Raw genomic sequence first — 19969 nt, 5'->3', positions numbered from 1 at the left:
CTAAAATTTCTTCTCCTGAAATAATACCACTGGCTTCAACAGGATTAAACTGGAATAAATTCTTTGAAGACTGTAGTCCAAATTTTAGTTTACCCTGAAAGAAGAAACCTAATTGCAGCAAAACACAAGCACAAGCCATAGAACCTATGCAGATTAGATTACTATTTTTGTAAATAGGAAGCAACTTTTTTCTGTGAAAGAGAAAACAAGGTGGGGGGCAGGAGGGATTTATTTACTGCTGACTGTTTAAGTAGTCAGGCTTCAGGCTGGCAACATCATTTTTAATAAAGGAAAATGATTACAAAAAGTGAAAAGAAGGCTTGGAGAACACATCTTGGCTCTTTGGAAATGTGATTCAATGTGCAAGTTGACTACTTGGCAATTTAATTTTATTATTAGATTTGAGCATATTTTCCTTAAACCAATCCAGTTCAATTACTTATGTCAAGTCAACTGAATCTGAGTTTTTGTGTTGAATCTGAATAGCATTATACTGTCCTCCTGTGGCCCTTTGTTACCATTTTATAACTCAATTTCCTTTACAGAAAATAGTGGAAGCAGATTCTGAAAGGCAGTGCTGCTTTCTAAGACACAACAAACGCATCTCAGTGTTTGCTTTATTAAAAGGCAGTCTATAGCAAATTCTGTGGGGTGGATCATACAGAGGAAAGAAATATGCACCGTGCCGCCTTTTCCCTCCTTCCCTCCTGCAGTCCCATATTCAACCTTAGATTTTCAAGAGGCAGGATTAAGAATGAACCAAAATCATATCAAGGCTTTGGTAGCTGCAATGGTTGCTACTCCATTTCCTAGCTTTGCTATTGATTTTTAAAGCTCTGGACAGCTGCGATATCTCAGGGATGCCTCTTCCCATTAAGTACTTGGGTTGCCAGGGAGCAATGAACAGGGGCTTCTAGTTGGCAGGCCTTTGCTTATGGAATATCCTTCCCAGGAAAACATGACTGATGAATGACTGTTCGAAGCCAGATAAAGAGATTTCTCTCCTCTTAAGTATTTTTTTAAAAAATCTGTATTCAAACTGAAGATGGACCTTGCTTTATACTGGAACAGTGTATTTTCTATGCTTTCCATGCTGCCAGTTACAATTACCACACTATGCCCATGTTACACCAACACTCCGCAGTCTGCATTGGTTGCCGATCAGTTTCCGGTCACAATTCAAAGTGTTGGTTATGACCTATAAAGCCCTTCATGGCAACGGACCAGATTATCTCAGGGACCGCCTTCTGCTGCACGAATCCCAGCGACCAGTTAGGTCCCACAGAGTGGGTCTTCTCCGGGTCCCATCAACTAAACAATGTCGCTTGGCGGGACCCAGGGAGAGACCCTTCTCTGTGGTGGCCCCGGCACTCTGGAACCAACTCCCCCCCAGAGATTACAATTGCCCCCACCCTCCTTGCTTTTCGTAAGCTTCTTAAAACCCACCTCTGCCGCCAGGCATGGGGAAACTGAGATACTCTTTCCCCCTAGGCCTTCACAATTTTATGCATGGTATGTCTGCATGTATGTTTGGTTTTATAATAAGGGTTTTTAACTGTTTTAATATTGGATTGTTTATGCTGTTTTTATTACTGTTGTTAGCCGCCCCGAGTCTACGGAGAGGGGCGGCATACAAATCAAGTCAAGTCAAGTCAAGTCAAGTCAATATTATTTTTCTTTTAAAGCTTCTAATATTTTGTCATTTTTACATGGCTTTTAGCAATAGACAGAAGCCTGACTGATATACATATGACCTAGTTTTCAGTTCAGATATGCCTGCATCGTGTGCTACTGTTGCACTGAGAAAAGCTTAATTTAAAGACAGCCAGTGTGTCCCAAAGGAGAGATAAACTCATTGCATATAGAAATTATAAATAGTACATAAAGAAAATACATCCAGATGTCAGGGGTAGTTATTTTATAGTCTCAGAATGAAGGAAATGGCCACTGAGAATTTTAAAAATGCAGGTAGGTCTGCTGCCCAAGTGTTAATAAAAATATATCCTTAAGTTTACAACAGATACCCCATTAGTTTTATCGTTATGAGAATTAGATTTAATCAAATGTTGTGCTGATGATTGATGAATAATACACAGATGGTTTTACAAATCTGAAATATTTTTTGTTTTATACTTATACTTAATACTTTTTCCCTGCCTGCTCCGTCTTTGTTTAGACTGCTTTTAAGCTTTTGTTGCCACCTAGGACGAGCCCAATTCCAGCGTCCAAGACCACATTTCTGAATTTGAAAGAGTTAACAGTTACATGTTATAGTGAAGTGCAGTTAAAATGCATTATTTTGTTTCAACATTAAGCATCTAAATGAACATCACCATTCAATTGTGTTCTGGGCAACCACCCAAATTCGTCTTTGCTATAGTTGATTTTGAAACATTACAGTCAATCATATCTTCCCAATTTGTTCTTCTTTAAGGCTTTAGGCATCCTTCTGGTTTCCATTTCTTGTTTGGAAGCCTTGAGTCATCCATTTTGGCAAAATGTCCAACCCAAATCAGTTATTTTCTCCAAATTATATTGAAATTGGGATCTTGCTTAGTTTGTTGTTTTCCTCCCCTGTCTCTCACATAATTTTCCCTTTAAGGATCAAATACAAAGCTGATTGAAGGCATGCATATAATATCCTCTTTCTTCAGTTGCTGTCAAATCCAAGCCTGTTACCCACATAGCTCTGTAATTGAAACAATGACAGAAAGTACCTTTAGGGCCATATTCACTTGCCTTGCATGAATCAGGGGTTCATATAATTTAGATGAATTACAGAGCTCTGCAGTGTAGATTCACAGAATGATCAGTGTGCTAAATGTACATTACTGGAATTCAGAGGATCTTTTCAGTCGGGCAAATTGGAGATAAGGGTTTGTGGTGGGTTTTGATTTTGATTTTGATTTTTTTTGCATTCCTTTTGCAACTCATATTTCCACTGAAACCTGAATACAGTCGGCCCAATTTTTATTCAAAAGAAGCCAAAGTCTGAAAGCTTTTGTTGTTTGCTTCTTTGTATTCTTTCTTTTTTGCTTTTATAGTTGTGGTGCACGAGTAATAAATCTGTAGGAATTAGGCTCCCAGTAACAAAATAAAATCAGTATCTGCATCTGTTTATCAGTTAATGTTTTATGACATATCAATAATTTGAAATGAAATATAATAAACTCTTTTAATTATCATTCTTTTAAATTTAAAAACACTATAGTGTGACTTTTTCATTAGATATATAGTAAAAAAAATGTAAAAACCATGAAAGGAAGAAAGATATATTACTTTGGACTAGCACATCTATCAATAAAAATAAATTGACGTGGTATATAAATGTTACAAATAAATAGTATTTATAGATAGGTTACAATTACTATCGTTAAAACAACTACTAATGCTTCCAGATGTTTTTACTTTGGTGTTCAGATAGAGGATGTTGGCAAACATAAGAACAATTTTATTTCTTCTTTTATATGTCATATCTAATTTGCATGCCACAACTTTATCTAAATCTTTTATTAATTGTGGTGAAATTCATCTCCTTTGCTGGTATCTCTTTTACTTTAATTTCAATCATTATTAGATGATGTATTATTCAAGATTATATGAATTTGCATAAATATATTTTAGAATTGTATTAGAAAAATGTTTTAAATGACAATATGTATAACTTTAATATTGTAATTACAACTGTACAGTATGGATGAAATTTAGCTGTAAAGCTTGAAATACAGAATACAAAATGCATATTCAACATGCAGTTGAACACAGACCTAATGTTTTAAGGACCACATCTCTTGCAATTTGGATGTATTAGAACCTCCAGATTTCATTCACTGAATTAAAGACATTCAGGATAGTCAGATATGAAAATATCCTACTTTAAGACAGAGAAATTTAGAATTTATTTGGATGCATTCTTTAAAGTGATCATTCTTTGATGTTTGTTTAATTAAAACCTTTAAAAATATATATGTGCCATATAGTCTCATTTTGCAGCCATAGGCAATTTACAAGCTATACATTAAAACATACAATAAATTTTGGACACATTTTTCTCAAACTATGAAAAGGAGATCATACTCGATATCTTATTTTGATATTATCAGGGAAATATCCTGAGAAAAACTTGCAGTGCCGTTTTCCCTTTTGTTATCTGGGTTTGGGTTTCTTCCTCTGTTCTGTTAGGTATTATTCTTATTGAGAGTCTGCAGGATCTTGGATAGATAGGCATGGATATGCTGAGTAATGAAAGACTCCAATAATACCAATAATACCTAATAATAGTACATATAAGCAATCTACGGGATTTCAAATAGCACAAAGCAATTGGTAATCCACATTTTGTCACCTACACATTTCTAAGTAAGAATGTTTTATGTTTGCACACATGTATCATAATAATGGTATTTCAATAACAACCTACTATAAAGTTTCTCTTATTATTTATAATGACTGTTTTGAAGTAAGCAGTTCCTTTGCGACAATAGTAAATATTTACTATTGTCGCAAAGTACCTTTGCGACAATAGTAAATATTTATACATTTATATATTATTCTGTACTGCATCAGCTAATTGTGCACTCCAATCATGAAGTCTGTTTGGCTAAAGCCAAACCTCTTTATTAAGATTAAATTCTTAATGAATCCCCCAAATTTCTTTGAGTTCATCTATTTTTCACAATATCTAAAAATATAGTTGTACATGCTGATAGCTTTTAATTCTTGACTTACAGTGGAACTTAGTGTTTGATCCTATTTAATAACTAATATAAATGATATACTGCATTGTACAGAATAAAAGTGCTGATAGAACATGAATTACTCAAATCAACAAACCTTATTTCAGATGAATTTCCAATCAGAGAGTAAAATAATACATGTAGAATGCAAATCTCTACTTCACATTCTGTACTTCATAAGAACATAAGCAGTGCCTGCTGGGTTAGACCCTGGCACAGCTAGTTCAGCAGTCTCATTTTCACAGTGGCCAATCAAATTCACAAGTCTCCAGACGATGGTTCTCAGAGACAATCATACAGCCATCAGGGCCATCATGCAATATTTGGGGGTAGGGGGCAAGATAAACTGAACTAACAAATCTCAAATGCCTGCCAATATTGAGTGTATTATCTTGATTCTCTTAACATGTATTGAAGCAGCTTTCAGGGGGGAAAAGATAGATAGATAGATAGATAGATAGATAGATAGATAGATAGATAGATAGATAGATAGATGGGTGGGTGGGTGGGTGGGTGGGTGGGTGGGTGGGTGGGTGGGTGGGTGGGTGGGTGGGTGGGTGGGTGGGTGGATGGATGGATGGAAGGATGGGTGGAAGGAAGGAAGGAAAGAAAGAAAGAAAGAAGGAAGGAAGGAAGGAAGGAAAGAAAGAAGTCTTAATATTTCCCATTCATGCAAACACCTCCACTCCTATACCTGGGCTACAGATATCCACCACTATTGCAAGCCTATCACTATTTTAAAAGAAAATTACATATATTGTGCAAAAAGGTTAGATGCTAAAATTAGAAAATGCTAATGCAGCGGTCCTCAAACTTTAAAAATTCTGGGAGTTGGAGTCCACAAGTCTTAAAGTTGCCAAGTTTGAAGACCTCTGTGCTAACGCATTATGTGAATTTATGTCACTCATAAACGTAACAACATATGAAAAGTATAGGATGAGCACAGAGATACACAAATATATAAGGAAGATGTTCCTTATGATCTCAGCTGTGTACTTTGCTGAAAATCTGAAATATTCATTAGTGGTTCAAAAATTCACATCCTGTTCTGAACTTTAGAATTTTTCCTCCCTGCTCCTTTAACTTAAAAAAAATTACAATTGCAGCCAATGTAGTATACTGTACTTGTGGCAGATATATATATTTTAGTAAATTGAGTTAAGTCACAAAGCAGCTATAAAATAAACAGTATTCCTAGGATTTTGACTCTGAATTAGTGAACAACTTCACCTAGGGCAATTCTGTACAGCAGCCTAAATTGTCTCGTGCTGTTCCTGGCCATTTCTGAAGCCAACTTTAAACATTCCAGTCCAGATTACAATTGTTTGGTAACAGGGCTAAACTGGTGCTTACTCTAGACTATAATCTCTACAGGACCTGATTTGTGGTTCCCATGCTCCTGTTTTTCCCATCCATGAAAGGAGGCAACCCTCATTGTCTCCTTTCGTGTGGGTGTCCAGTCCAGGAATTGTTTCCTTTTCTCCTTGTTCCTTCCCTTCCCTTCCAGGTTCCTTCATATTTGCAAATATGGAAGCCTTTACATGCCCATCCCAGATTCTCTCCTCTAATTCTTGTTCTGATCTCCGGCTAGGGCCACTGTTAATTGGAATAAAGGCTTGCTAAATGCAGAGATTTGTAAAAACAAAACTTCATCTTTATTTTTCTTCCTTCTGTTACAAACTGCATCATCTCGGTATGCAGTCTCTCTTATCTCAGTCTTTAGTAGTTAAGGCAGCATAAACATCCTCAAAGCATTCCCCAAGACATTCTAAGATTTATGGCTAGGCAGCGTTAGCCCAGGGTAATAAAAACTGCAATTAAAAACACATAAAACAAAGCTTACTTTCAGAGCCGCGGAACAACACCTCCACATTGTTTTATAGCAGATTGAGAACACCACCCTTCTCTTCCGCTGACACCTGGATGTAACAATTTAATTACTTAATTAATTAACCCATTCCTCTCCTAATATTTCTTCCCTGACACTTGTTCTCTTCACCTTTGCAAGCATCTGAAAGAAGGATTTACCCATCAGATATCTGTTTTTCCTTCACTTGAATCTGAACTCATAGAAACTTCCTGTGGTTGGTCTCCTCCCTCTTCCTCTGCCTGTAGATCAGGCCCTGCCACTAATTCATAAACACTTTCTGAATCAGAATCTACAAAATCTCCAAGCTGAACAGGAATATACACAACAATTCTAATCGAAACTCTCTCCTTTTTGTTACTTTATTGTAATATCATTGTTTTGATGCTGTAACCATTAAAGCAAAGGATACAGATTGTCTCATTTATTTTTATTTATTATATATTTGTCATACAAGTATAGAATTATAGTTTGTATTAACATAACAAAGGATAAAGAAGTGATAAAAAGGATAATAGGACAGAAGGACAGGGACGGTAGGCACAATAGTGCTCTTAGGCACGCCCCTTACAGGAGAGGTCAACAGTAGATAAATTTAAGGTTGAAGATTTTAGGGTTAGGGGAACAAACAACAATATCAGGTAGTGAGTTCTAGGCATTGATCACTCTGTTGCTGAAATCATATTTTCTGCAGTCAGGTTTGGAGCGATTTACATTTACTTTGTATCTAGTATGTGCTCTTGTGTTGTTGTTGAAGGTGAAGTAGTCACTAACAGAATGGACATTAAGGTGTGTGATGTTATGAACAACAGTTAAATCAGCTCGGAGGCGACATAGTTGTAGATTGTCTAACTGTAATATTTGTAGTCTGGAGGAGTAAGATGGTTTGTTTTGAGAGGAGGTGTGAAGGACTCTTCTTGTGAGGTATTTCTGGACTCTCAATTGTGTCAATGTCAGTTATGCAATGTGTGTTCTATACAGGCATCATCATTTCTATATTCTACTGTATGATTTATAGAAACCTTTCAGCAAAGTGGTGGTAACAGGGAAGCTTTGCAGTGCTATTGGAGAACATCAAAAAGGACCCTGACAACTAAAGTGTAAGTGTCTGAGTTCTGCAGTTGAACACTAATAACACCTTGTTAATGAGAAGCTGGGTTAACATTTGAAGGTAAGGCCTGAAGTTCGAAATAAATCATAATATTCATTTTTTCAGTACATTTTTAAGCAGATTCCGGATAGAACAAAGATTCCTTATTTAGACCTGGGGTGGCACAGGTTAATACGATGTGGATTTTTTTTTTCTGGTTTTTTTTGTGGATTTAGGTGGATTTCTATAGAAAATCCATAGACCTACAATCTTCTGTTGGGAATGTTTTCTCTGGCAGTTATACTACTGCAGGCTGAGATATGATAGAAATGGCTTTTGTTCTAAGAAGTTGCAATTTCTGTGCAGAGAAATGAATTAAAATGATAGTTTGGATTCTCTTTTTACCTGCCACTATTGTTAATGTTTCATAGGCAAAATATGCACTGCAAACATTATTAAGCAGTGGAATATCCTTGTTGTGATTATGGCATGGGAGTGTATGTTTACAGAAGCAACTGGTAACCATTGATCAATAATTTTAATCCTAATTCATTTGGCAGGCCAAGAGTGGAATACAGTCAAAATAATTGAACACAATTGATTGGTGTGGGAAACATGCTGGTAGGCAAAAACATTTTACTTATTTTTATTCATTTATTTTGTCAGAACATATTCAAGATAGCAGATATTGGTATAAGCATAAACAAAGTAAATACAGATAAATGATGGCAGTAGGACAGGGACGGTAGGCACGCTGGTGCGCTTATGCAGGCCCCTTTGGTGGACATAAAAAGGACAAGAGCAAAAACAATGTGCTAGTTTTGAGGAAATTAAGATTTCATGGTTGACAGAAGCCTCTCCTTCCATTTCCCAAAATGTGCTGACATTTATTGACAGCAGAAGCAGCACCGCAAAGTGCTAAAGACCCATCTCTGCCACCAGGCGTGGGGGGATTAACCTCCCCCACTTTTTCTCTGACCTCTATATTGATCAGCTGGACCGAGTGTGTATGTTTTTTTTTATACATGTATTTTAATTTAGTTTAAATTTTAATGTTAGATTTGTATTATATTGTATTACTGTCTTGTTGTGAGGTGCCCCGAGTCTTCGGAGAGAGGCGGCATACAAATCTAATCAATTCAATTCAATTCAATCAATGGCCAATTAGGGCTATTCTATTCTATTCTATTCTATTCTATTCTATTCTATTCATTTATTCATTTATTCATTTATTCATTTATTCATTTATTCATTTATTCATTTATTCATTTATTCATTTATTCATTTATTTATTTATTTATTTATTTATTTATTTATTTAGTCCGATACACAATGAGGGTTTTAGTGGGTATATATTTATATACACATAGTAAAATACATGATGAAGGTTATAGAGGAGATACTCATAGTAAAATATATCTAAGAAATAATAGAAAAAAAGGTATAGTAATAGACCATATCAATGAAAGAATAGAAGAAGAGATATAGGAATAGAAGAAAGGTATAGGAGATATAGGAGAGCAATAGGACAGGGGACGGAAGGCACTCTGGTGCACTTGTACTCTCCCCTTACTGACCTCTTAGGAATCTGGATAGGTCAACCGTGAATAATCCAAGTGTTGGGGGTTTGGGGATGACACTATGGAGTCCGGTAATGAGTTCCACGCTTCGACAACTCGGTTACTGAAGTCATATTTTTTACAGTCAAGTTTGGAGCGGTTAATATTAAGTTTAAATCTGTTGTGTGCTCTTGTGTTGTTGTGGTTGAAGCTGAAGTAGTCGCCGACAGGCAGGACATTGCAGCATATGATCTTGTGGGCAATACTTAGATCTTGTTTAAGGCGTCTTAGTTCTAAACTTTCTAGGCCCAGGATTGAAAGTCTAGTCTCATAAGGTATTCTATTCTGCTTCCCCAATGCCTTCTTAGAATAATGCGGAAACCCAGTGCAATAGTTATAAGGACATCAAGGAACCGCTTAAAGATAGGACAGGACAGAAAACTGAATTGGAAAGGAATGATCCAAAATAGTAATTTCAGGGCAAAAAAAAAGTTGCTACGGTGCTTTTGCAACCTGATGAGATAATCCCTAATTTGGAAAAAAAAATTACTGCAAGAAAAGAAGAGACTCTCCCTCCAAATGGTCCCCTAATTGCTGTTTTAAGCCAGCACTTAAAAAGTCATCAATTAAAAAGCATTAACTGTCAATTAATCTGTTGAAAATAAACACTGCATGTATTAAATGAATTAAAATTTATGATTTATATCCGTTAAAAACAGCTGAGACATATGTATTTGCTGAGTGTTAATTGTACTCTGTCACTTTCTCAAATGTACATTCCCCAACACACAAACTTCCTTGGCTTTTCCATAGTTGACCATCTATTTACTGGAGGAAAATGTAGACATGCCAAGAAAAACTTTACCTAAAGCTCCTTTGATAGAAAAATACCTCTTTATATCTCTGATTGTCAGAACTGGCTGAGTGCTCACTATGCATTTTTAGCTGTCCAAACACTAGAACAGCAAAAAAAAATAGAGTACGGTTCTTTTTGGCTTTGCTAACAAAATTGCTATTTGCATAACAGGTACAGCAGGAAGCAGCTACTGCTTAAATATTGTACCACACCTATGTCTATTTGGTTTGAAGAATGTAAGAAAATGTCTCTCAAACTTTTCTCATGTATAAAGATATAGCAATATTTTGTCTGACTTCTGATGTCTGAAAAGGCAAACCTTTGCAAAGCCATGCTTGTGCCTGCAGACAATTTAGTTGAACATACGCTAATAGGAACAATATCGAATTAAAGTCTTTAATAAGATCACAAAGTTTGGATTAAGAATGGCAACCTTTCATTACATAATAATAGCATTTGCATAAAATATTTATCAACTTTTGGATCTGTATATCCACATACATTCACTATGTGAAGCTAATGGTAACTAGCTGCCTCTTAAATCAAGAATTTAAGAGAGTAAAATAAAAAAAAGAATTTAAGACAGTATATGCCGCTCCGAGTCCTTGGAGAAGGGCGGCATACAAACAAACAAACAAAACAAACAAACAAATAAATAATGCACTGGATTTTTAAAAATTAATTTATAAGTTACATCCAGCATGTAACTTAACATTAAATGTGTAATTCTACAAGTCTTGTTTGTACTCAAGATTATTTAAAAGTTTCAATTTCTGTCTTAATAATTGATATGTAGAGAGCTATAACTACAGGTGAGTTATTTTGTCTGAAACTATTTGAATTTTCAAACACATGTGTTAAACACTTGTGTGCACAATATTTTGCATGTTTCTTGTTTACAAGTGCATCTCTCACTTATTTTGTATTAATTTAAGAACTTTATACCCACTGCAATCATGAAACTCTTGTGAGTAAGTATATTTCAATTTTTTGTTTGTTTGTTTGTCAAAGCATCTACAAGATAACAGGTATGGTATAAACGTAAACAAAAGCAAAGTAGGTATAGGTAAATCTGGACCATATGTATAGGTTGTTGTGGTTAGCTCTGGCCCACCTCCTGCCCCAAGGACTGTGGATGTGGGGGAGACATCCACATGCTGCAGGCCTGTTTTGCCCTTGGTGGAATCTGATGATGAAGGCTACTCTGACCAAGAAGACATGAGTGACAGGGAGGAGAAGAGTGGGGCAGACAGCTCAGAAGGAGATCAATTATCTAGCTCCTCCTTGGATTCAGAACAAGAGTTAATGATACAGCCATGCATGCGGAGAGCAATGCATAGGCAACAACAACTGAGAGATTATTATCAAAGAAAATGAGGCCACCTGTGGTTGAGTGGGGCTGTGGTAATTAGTGAGGCTGCTATAAATAGCAGCCTGTGGGTTTGGCCATTGTGGAGGATTATCTGATCGTTGTGTTTCATGACTGCTTTACTGACTTTGACCTTTTGTGTGCTGATTTTCCCCCGCTTTGAAACTAAACCAGAGCAAAGTGTGTTTCACTTTGTGAAAGAAGAAGGACTGTGAATTGCCTCACAGCTGCAAGCTAAATATCACAGAACTGATAAGGGATTTGTACAAATTACCAGTTTGTTTGGAGACGAGTGCTCTTTGCTATACCAAAAGAGGGCTTAGTTTAAGTGAATTTTCATTATAAATAACATTGTTTTGAATTTTCAAACGTGTGTGTACCTGTGAATTTTTGGGAGGAGTGTACCAGAGAGCCTGACAGAACATAGGTAAATCTAGAACAATAGGATAGGAATGGTAGGTACAATGGTGCGCTTATGTACGCCCCTTACAGACCTCTTAGGAATGGGGTTTACCAAGAATTGGTGTTAAAATTAGGTGGTGATAGGAACCTGTTATTGTACTGAAACTGACCACACCAGTTAAATCTTGATCCTGTTCGCATTTCAAGTATATCTTGTACTAGAATATTTCCATAGGTCTAGGAAAAGCATAAAACTTAGTGATTTAGATCAGGCTCTCCAACCTTGGAAACTTTAAGTCTGGAATTCCTCAGTATGTAACTGATTAAGCTCTTATCAATTAAGGGATTAAGGGCTCTACAGGATACTAATCAACTAATTAAGACCACAGTGTACAGCTTATTAACTTGTGGTCAGCATTTATTAGGAAAGCTTTGGACTTCTGAAAGAATCAGCTCAGGAAGAGGTACCCTATAAGCTGGACAATTTTGAATCTAAGGTGGCCTGCCAAATGGAAGACAAGAGGACAAAAAGGAAGATATTTCCTCCTTTTGAGTACATCTGATAGCCTATTACATCACACATCATATTAAGTATGAATTATGTAACTCTGAGTAACCTACAATTGGCTGAATTTCTACAATACATTAAACCATGTATACCTGTCCGCCCTTCAAAGTAGATGAGACTAGGAAACTAGACATTTTAATTTAAATTAAGTTTATTATACACAGGGTATAATGGATAAATGACTGTGTGTCTTTAAAAGAGCAGATCCAGATCCAGTATACAAAACAAACATGTTTTTCTGCAAACTGTGAAAATGCTTTCCCATAACCCTTTTCTTAACATATTGCTTACATATTCTATTGATTGATTGGCTGACTATGTTGTCCTCAAGTCAACTTTTAGAGACCATATCATTAGTTTAAGTTTAAGTTTAAGTTTAATCAGATTTGTATGCCGCCCCTCTCCGCAGACTCGGGGCGGCTCACAGCAATAGCAATACAATGTAAAACAAATCCAATATTTAAATTAATTTAAAAAACCCCACAAGTTAAAACCAATCATACACACTAGCGTACCATACATAAATTTTATAAGCCTAGGGAGAAGGAACATGTCAATTCCCCCATGCCTGACAACAGAGGTGGGTTTTAAGGAGCTTACAAAAGGCTAGGAGGGTGGGGGCAACTCTGATATCTGGGGGGAGTTGGTTCCAAAGGGTCGGGGCCGCCACAGAGAAGGCTCTTCCCCTGGGCCCCGCCAACCGACATTGTTTAGTTGACGGGACCCGGAGAAGGCCAACTCTGTGGGACCTAACTGGTCGCTGGGATTCGTGCGGCAGAAGGCGGTCCCAGAGATATTCTGGTCCAGTGCCATGAAGGGCTTTATAGGTCATAACCAACACTTTGAATTGTGACCGGAAACTGATCGGCAACCAGTGCAGACTGCGGAGTGTTGGTGTGACATGGGCAAATTTAGGAACGCCCATGATAGCTCTCGCAGCTGCATTCTGCACGATCTGAAGTTTCCGAACACTTTTCAAAGGTAGCCCCATGTAGAGAGCATTACAGTAGTCGAGCCTCGAGGTGATGAGGGCATGAGTGACTGTGAGCAGTGACTCCCGGTCCAAATAGGGCCGCAACTGGTGCACCAGGCGAACCTGGGCAAACGCCCCCGTCGCCACAGCTGAAAGATGTTTCTCTAATGTGAGCTGTGGATCGAGGCGAACCCTCTCTGAGGGGGTTAGTGACTCCCCCCCCCCAGGGTGATGGACGGACAGATGGAATTGTCCTTGGGAGGCAAAACCCACAGCCACTCCGTCTTATCCGGGTTGAGCTTGAGTCTGTTGACACCCATCCAGACCCCAATAGCCTCCAGGCACCGGCACATCACTTCCACTGCTTCGCCGACTGGACAAGGGGTGGAGATGTAAAGCTGGGTATCATCTGCATACTGATGATACCTCACCCCATGCCCTTGGATGATCTCACCCAGCGGTTTCATGTAGATATTGAATAGTAGGGGGTCTTCTTCATTAGGTCTTCTCCAGGACGATCCTCGCCTAATTTGGCCCACCAGGTCTTCTAATTGTGCACCCATCTCAACTACACAGTTGAGTTCATTTTCTTCCCTTTCCTTCCACCCTTCCCAGCATCAAGACATCTAGTCATCATGTAATGTGCCCAAAATTTGATAGTTTGAGTTTGGCCATTTGGGCTTAGACTGAGAATTCTAGACTGACTTATTCAATGGTATATATCAGTGACAGCTAAACTTTTCAGCATTGAGTGTTGAAACTGGAGCATGCATGCACTAATACCTGGAAAAGAGCAACTGGACAGTGCAAATGTGCACAATGGAACCCAGAAGAGCAGGTGGTGACGGCACATGTCCACCTGCCATAGATTCGCTATCACGGATATATAAGTTTGCTTTCTTGGATAACTAATGGATTCTCATGAATCTTCTCCAAAACCAAAATTTAACAGCATCAATATTCTTTTTATTCACTATGAGCCAAGGTGGCGCAGTGGGTAGAATGCAGTACTGCAGGCTATTCAAGTTGACTGCTAGATCTGCAGGTCAGTGGTTCAAATCTCATCCCCGGCTCAAGGTTGACTCAGCCTTCCATCCTTCCGAGGTGGGTAAAATGAGGACCCGGATTGTGGGGGCAATAGGCTGGCTCTGTTAAAAAGTGCTACTGCTAACATGTTGTAAGCTGCCTTGAGTCTAAGGAGAAAGGCGGCATTAAAAAATTGAATAAATAAATAAATATTTCAAAGTCCATCTGGAAAACCACTGCCTGCACGATTCTGATATTTATAAGTATAGACATCATAGCATATTTTTCCCAATGGTTTTTTTTTTTTGCTTTCTTGCCAAATGGTAGTGTATGGTGTGTTTCCTAACAGTTGTTTCATTTACAGTTGTTATTCAGTCCTAAAAAAAAGGAGACACTATTTATCAGTTCAATATCTTCATTGTCAGTTCTGTGTGTCTGGTTGCTGTTACCAGTTACCATTAGTCTGACTTTCTTTATACTGTGGTTTTATGTCCTATGTTATAGTTTGAGTAAATAAATACGTTCAAATTTTATGTCATTTTTTATAGTAGCTTAATGATGGATATATATTTTATTTCAGTGTTTATTGATGAATGCTAAGAAAAGAACACTCCATAGTTACTGGAACAAAGCTTACTGACTTGGAATGGATTGAGACAGGTAAACACAGCTGGGGCTTGTGTGACTCAATTAGCATTAAGCATCTCTGGTTCAGGTATGACCTCAGGTTTTTCACTATTCCAGGTGTTAAGAATCTGCAAGATTTTATTTTAGTGGTAATAATGAACCTAGGGCAAAAATATAAGGTGAAAAACCTTCTTTCCCTGTATGTTTTGAGACCCTAGAGCTGTAAATTACCTTAACCTTAAACATGATTCCTCTGAAATAAATTTCCTAAGATAAAGGGAGCTGGTTCATATGGTTAGGATTACCATGTAACGTTGCTATTTTTTGAAATTTAAGTCTGACAAATGGTACATTAGTACTGTCATTTCAGAAGTCACTCTGCTTACCCAGGTCAAAACTGAATAGCCATTAATACCACATGCATAAGCAAAGCCCTTGCTTTCTTTTTGGTATACCACAAACACATCATTAGTTTCCCACAAGAAATCCGAAGTAAAATAAGTCAAAATCCAAAATAAATAAGAGAGCCATGTCCAAAGTTTTAGCCAACTTCAACTGGGTCTGAAAACAAAGCAATGAACGAGGGAACTTAAAGCAGGCTAAAAATCTGTCAGTTCAAAATGCCAGGCGGGATAGGAGAGGATAAGCACAGACACATTTGCATTCTTAAGAAAAAAATGATTTTTAGAACATACAGAGATAAGGGAGAGAAGTATCCTTCCATTTTCCACGGGGGGATTCTCTAATTGTGCCCTCCATTTACCTTTGTATAATGTACAATCAACTGAGAAAAAGGGACCCTCTAAATCATATTTTTTCAAACCTCTCAACTTTAAGTGATATCCACCTCCTAGAATTATAATTTCTTAATGTATTAGATTTGTTTTGTACGTTTTGTTTCTATATTTATTCTGTGAGCCGCCCCGGGTTTTTGGAGAAGGGCAACATACAAATCTAAATAATAATAATAATAATAATAATAATAATAATAATAATAATAATAATAATATATAAAAATAAAAAAATAAATAAACAGATGAAACAATCAATCACATACTCAGCTGTTGCAAAAAGATCACACAGACTACTACAAGCATAGACATGATGCTGTGGCACAGATGATCCACTGGAACCTGTGCCGGAACTACCATTTACCAGTGGCAAAGAACTGGTGGGATCATAAGCCCGAAAAAGTGGTCGAAAATGAGCATGCAAAACTACTGTGGGACTTCTGACTTTAGACTGACCGAATTCTGAAGCATAACACACCAGACATCCTGATTGTAGAGAAAAAGAAAGTATGGATCATCAACATTGCAATCCCAGGGGACAGCAGAATTGAGGAGAAGCAGCTAGAGAAATTAGTGAAATACGAAGATCTAAAAATCGAGCTGCAACGACTCTGGCATAAGGCAGTGAAAGTCGTCCCAGTGGTCCTTGGCACACTGGGCGCAGTGCCAAAGGATCTCAGTGGACATTTGAAAACCATTGGAATTGACAAAATCTCCATCTGTCAGTTGCAAAAGGCCGCTTTACTGGGATCAGCAAACATAATTCGCCACTACATCACGCAGTCCTAGGTGCTTGGGAAGCGCCCGACTGGTGATAAAATACGAAATTCAGCATAGTGAGCTCGTTTGCTGTGTTATATTGACATAATAATAATAATAATAATAATAATAATAATAATAACAACAACAACAACAATAACAACAACAACAATAATAATAATGATAATAATAATAATAATAATAATAATAATAATAATAATAATAATAATAATGGGAATTATTATTTTATGGGAATAATGGGAGTTGAAGTCCATAGCTCTTAAAAGCTATGGGGAAAACTATTCTAACTTTTCCTAGCAGATGCTCTTTTGTGACCAACGCAGCTCTTAAAAACAATAAAATAAAATGCAGAAGTGTTTTAATTATGTCATGTTCAAGAAGATTGCATGGGCAAGAGAATATAGTTTATAGATAAAATATTTGCAAAGGAGGAAAATACATAAATACGCAGACTACAGGAATGTCCAACATCCCTTTGTTTCACTGCATTCCATTAATTTTGAGGGCGGATTAAAGATCAAAACCATTAAATATTAAGTTCTAGTCCCATGCATTTCTTCATTCTTGCCCTTTATTTTATTTTATTTTAAATAAACTGGCTTCATATCAAAGAAAATACCATGGGAAATTAGTATACAACAAAGACAAAACTGATATGAAAAACAACCATTCTTTATATTGATAATAATTGTTTCTGGTTTTAATTTATCTTTTTGTGAATACATTAAATCTTACATGAGAAAACAGGAAACAAAAATTATCTAAGGAAAAATCCCCATTCCTTTCCATCCTGTTATTGAAACCGCACAGCCTGCTAATCCCTTTTAATTTAAAAAAGGTAATGAACTCCAAGGTAAAATTTCAATAAAGTGTCAATAAATTTAATTGATGCAGTGGGTCTCCTCTATTTGCCTTAGCTCCTACGGTCTATTCCAGAAAGACTGCATGTCTAGTTGATCACCCTGTCCCTGGTCAGTTGACATCACGTCTCCATTTGGTAAGTCAGATTGTTCCCAGGACATTTACCTGTGGAAAAGTGAAAGTGCTGGTCTTCCTTTGCATTTATTATTGCTATCTAGCACTTAGAAACACATTTTCTGCTTTTACTATATGGTAAAATGGAAATATTTAAATCTATCACCTGTGAATTATCTCATATTCAATATCTAATTCAATAGTTGTTGCCACATGTAGTAATAATAATCTCTGCAGAGATTACAATTATATAGATACAGATTGTGTACCTGAGATTGTACAAATAATAATCTCTGCAGAGATTGTACAGATTGTAATCTCTGCAGAGATTACAATTATACAAATACAGATTGTATACCTGAGATACCTCAAACAACAAGTATACATATCCTGTATAATTTCTGAATAGCAGTATTTCTTGCTTTTACTATTCATTCATTCATTCATTCATTCATTCATTCATTCATTCATTCATTCATTCATTGGATTTATATGCCACTCTTGGGGCGGTTCACAACATATAAAAAAGAAACATGTCCACATGCCATAGATTCACTATCATGGATATATAAGTTTGCTTTCTTGGATAACCAATGGATTCTCATGAATCGTCTCCAAAACCAAAATTTAACAGCATCAATATTCTTTTTATCCACTATGAGCCAAGGTGGCGCAGTGGGTAGAATGCAGTACTGCAGGCCATTAAAGTTGACTGCTAGATCTGCAGGTCAGCGGTTCAAATCTCATCACCGGCTCAAGGTTGACTCAGCCTTCCATCCTTCTGAGGTGGGTAAAATGAGGACCCAGATTGTGGGGGAAATATGTTGGCTCTGTTAAAAACTGCTATCGCTAATATGTTGTAAGCCTAAGGACATGTTGTGAGTCTAAGGAGAAGGGCAACATTAAAAAAAAACAAAAATAAGTATGTGTGATGCAATAAATATTTTGTTGATCTTCATTACTTGTCCAAAGGCACTAGGACCTTGAGTCAGCAAGGTTCATGTGCATAAATTATATTCTATATACTTATCCATGTGTATTGTGGCCCACCAGCCACCAGCAGTGCTGATGAGAAGGAGGTTGGGGGGGGAACCTGGGCTAGATATGGAGTCTGGAGAAGGCTCTGATGGATGCTCTTCATCAGATGCAGAGATAGAGCTAGGACTGTCCAACATTTCCCACCCACCGGAGAGGCAGCTGCCTTTCGAGGCTGATATGAGTGAGGAGCAAGAACATCTGGGGCCTATTCCAGATGCACTTCTGTGCAGAGCAGTTAAGAGAGGTGAACAATGGAGGACAAGGAGACAACTCTGGAAGCAAAGCACATATGAACGCTGAATGGCCCCTCCCTGGCTGGGGAATAAATAGAAGGAAAGGACAGTGGTTGTTGTAGGAGACAACAGTTCGTATTTCTGAAGATTTTGCTCATTGTATTTCGTGTCTGAACTTAATTTGCAGCCTTTGGTTGGGAGCTCACAGCTTGCAATTATTGCAAGGAACTAGTAAGGTCTGTTACTGCAGCTAACTCCTTAAAAGAGTATTGTCTGGGCTTTTGGGTGAGTTTGGGGCAGTTAATTCACAAGAAGTAATTAAAGAGGGGTTTTTCGTGACCAGGAGTCCGTTTCGTGCTTCTGCTAAGGCTGAGTCAGAACAATGTGCATAAGTCATATAACCCTCTGATAGTTACTCTCACGTAAGTGCCACCTGGACAAACTTTCATTGTGGGTGGGGATGATATTTACATCTGGAACTAGTCATTATTGTATGTAACTAGCTGCCTGAAATCACACTGGATCATAGCCAGGATAAAAATTCCATGGATAATACATACACCCTCAATAAAATAGGGTATATTTAAGAATCTAAGGGGAATTTAAAGTCTATGAGGGGTCTGAAAGTCTTCAGTTCTTATTAATTTATAATACTCTGCCACCATATTTTTAGCCTTGTGATTGGAAACACGATGGCTAAAACTGTGCTGTTAATGGGGGCCATCATCCTGGGGAAATTACTATATATTACATTGATAAAGAGCCAGACTTCATATTACACGGTGAGATCAGCAGAACTCATTAAAATAAACTAGTGCCAGAAAACGATAGTATTATTATTACAATTCTGACATAGCTACGTACTCTGTTTCTGAATGAAACAATCGCCTGCTGGCAAGTTGTTTATAAAAGAGCTGGCGAAACAAAAGAGGGCATGTTGAGCAAGAACTGGTATTGCCAACGCAGATCCACCTATTCATTTCTTTTCGCTTGGAATCCAGGGCTAAAGCTGCAACAACTCTGCAATCCTGCTAAATGTATGGCTCTTTATCTTTTTCATAGCAGAACAAGCATTCATC

At 37.3% G+C, this 19969-nt stretch overlaps 1 protein-coding gene across 5 annotated transcripts in view; it reads right to left on the bottom strand.

Annotated features, from left to right (window-relative positions):
* The window catches only part of SLC25A21 (solute carrier family 25 member 21), a 314802-nt gene that overhangs the window by 31595 nt on the left and 263238 nt on the right, over window positions 1-19969 (bottom strand). The gene's annotated exons all lie outside the window — the stretch shown is intronic.

Source organism: Erythrolamprus reginae, chromosome 1 (genome assembly GCF_031021105.1).
Source record: "Erythrolamprus reginae isolate rEryReg1 chromosome 1, rEryReg1.hap1, whole genome shotgun sequence".
NCBI lineage: Eukaryota > Metazoa > Chordata > Lepidosauria > Squamata > Dipsadidae > Erythrolamprus > Erythrolamprus reginae.
Note: the sequence above shows the minus strand (reverse complement) of the source record. Positions and strands in the feature narration are given on the sequence as shown.